At 37.8% G+C, this 2,471-nt stretch overlaps 1 long non-coding RNA gene across 1 annotated transcript in view; it reads left to right on the forward strand.

Moving 5' to 3' along the window:
- The first annotated feature begins 15 nt into the window (after positions 1 to 15).
- LOC111734902 overlaps positions 16 to 2,471 on the forward strand; it is a 4,590-nt gene continuing 2,134 nt past the window's right edge. The window contains exons 1-2 of the long non-coding RNA XR_002778620.1: positions 16 to 1,318; positions 1,764 to 1,766. This is a non-coding gene — a long non-coding RNA (uncharacterized LOC111734902). The remainder of the gene's footprint in view (positions 1,319 to 1,763; positions 1,767 to 2,471) is intronic.

Below are 2,471 nucleotides of genomic sequence, written 5' to 3' on the forward strand. Positions count from 1 at the left end.
CGTGAGAGTGGGGGGAATTAGAATAGCTGTGATTTTCTTTTTGTTGTGCTTAAAAAGCCTCTGTGAGCATCAAGAAGAGAGAAGAGGAATCTAGGGGAGAGCTCAGGATGAAAATCTTATGGAAATATATCCATAATCACAAATAAAGGCCAATCCTCTGCTCTTACAGTCCCCCTCCTACACCTCACACAGAGCCTGGAATCTGCTTAGTCTAAAGCCATCCGAAAAGTTAGCAAGTGTCTGTCAAATAATCCCGCCAAATCGGTTTTATGAAAATATTTAGACTAAGCAAACTTTTGGAGGAGAATAGAAAGCTGAATTTGCAAGGGCACAATTTCCTTGATCAAAGACTATTAAGCAGAAGAGACCAAAGCAGGAGTTGCCGCAATTTCAATGTCATTCCAACTCTGTTTCGGAATACAGCTCTGTGGTCTCCTTTATTTTGGGGATGCTGCTGCTGAATGACCTGCCTTGTCTTTGTTGAGATCATTTTAATGCCCGTTGAGTACTCTTTATTGGCAGGGGTTGGTGTGTTGATTCCGAGAATTGTGCGATTGCAAAACTGGAAAACCACATTCATCAGGCTATAGTGCCACAGCCTGATTAAGTGTATTAACTGGAAGATGACTTCATCTCAGCCATTTTGAATCTCAAATACAAGGATCAATCTTTTATGGAATGACTTAATGTCAGAAAATCTATCCACTGTCTTTCTCATTAATAGTTTAATATCTTCCAAGCATTGGCGGGCTAAGAAAATAATTACACATAGTAATATAGTGTTCTGTTTAGGAGTGGGCTAGCATGAAAATGCTCTTGATATCAGTTCACACCTGTAGTTTTCAGGCCTTTTCAATATATTAAATTTCTGGTGAGAAATAACAGAAGTCATGGCTGGTTTGACAGACACCATTTTTTATGAGTGGTGGATGACTCAGTTTTATCCTGTTTGAACAAGGTGCCTTAGGCTTGGGCAGCATGGTTTGTATTCACAAATCAGTCTCCCCAGGTTCTGTTCAAACCGAGCAAGAGAAAGACTGGCTAGCTCAGTAGTCTATCCCAAACCTAAGGCAAACCATCGCCAAGCTTTAATTTTCCCAGTCGTCAGATGGGAATTGCATCTATTTGCAAAAATTACTCTAATATCCCCAGATGAAATGGTCCAAGAAGTAGAGATTAATGTAATGAATCACTGTGCTTGAGGGGAAAGGAAAGCCTCTTCATTAAGACTTTTTGTTGTATTTTTTTTTTTTTTTTAGCTTCTTTCAAAATGTCTACTGTTCACGAAATTATGTGCAAGCTCAGCTTGGAGGGTGATGTAAGTATATCATTTTCCCTTGTGTCATTTTTGCAAATTGGACATCGCTCTGGATAACTGTGCCACTCCCTTTCCTTGTATATCGAAGGAAAAATGGGATCACATTCAGATAATCATTACCCTTCTTTGTTCTCTTTTCTCCCCTCATTACTTTAGCTGTTCTTAGTAGTTTGATTTGAAAGAAGTATTTTGGCACTAGAAACTTTTTTGGCATTGCATTAAAATTGAACAGACACTAGTGACACTGAGGTGGCTAGAATTTTATCCTGCTGTATACTTAGCATGCCAGTGGTAGTAATTGTTATTATGATACATGACTTTTAATGTCACACTCTGGGATTTTATTAATGGTTGGCCATATCAAAAATGATCCTGAGTGTTTTGACTTCTTAGTGTCTGGGAAGTTATTCCAGATAAGAACTTTTTTTTTTCTTTTTAAATTTAGCACGTGGAGAATCTTTTCTGTCAAATAGCTAAAATGAGAGTACTATAATTCATCATGTTTCCCTTTTTGTTTTGGCTGTCGGGGAGCTCAGAATTATTAATTGTCTTTCACAGGAAATGTGTGAACCTAGAAAACTGATGCATTTGCTTCTTTGTTTTAGTTTTAACAAAATTAAACTATATATGAGATTATAAGTCACTGCAAATTCTTTTAGAATCAAGTAGAATATAAATTATGAATTTATAAAATATGTAATATACATCTTTCAGGTCATCTCGGTCAAAATGGCTTTTACAAAAACTCAGCAGTGACACTGGTTTTTAGGCATATGTTGCAGATATTACACAATATGCTTTCATTTAAATTAAATTACAAAGAAGCACTCAAAGTGAGCCGACAACAGCTTGGATCCTGTGGTATAAGATCTTCTGTATTGTCTACAGTGCTTGCTCTAAAAATGTTCAGATGGATGATGTCCATGCAAACACAGATTTTTTTCCTTTTTTACGCCTTCAGTGCCCAGTCTTCCTCGGAGGTCTCCCATCCAAGTACTAACCAGGCCTGACCCTGCTTAGCTTCCACGATCAGACAGGATCGGGCATGTTCAGGGTGTCATGGCCGTAGACTGCAAGCACAGATTTTATGGCATATAAAACCTACATTTTTAATCTTCCCTTTTGTAACTTGTGCACACTGTTGTTGGCAACA

This window comes from Pteropus vampyrus, unplaced genomic scaffold, assembly GCF_000151845.1.
Source record: "Pteropus vampyrus isolate Shadow unplaced genomic scaffold, Pvam_2.0 Scaffold9161, whole genome shotgun sequence".
In the NCBI taxonomy this organism is placed as follows: Eukaryota; Metazoa; Chordata; class Mammalia; order Chiroptera; family Pteropodidae; genus Pteropus; species Pteropus vampyrus.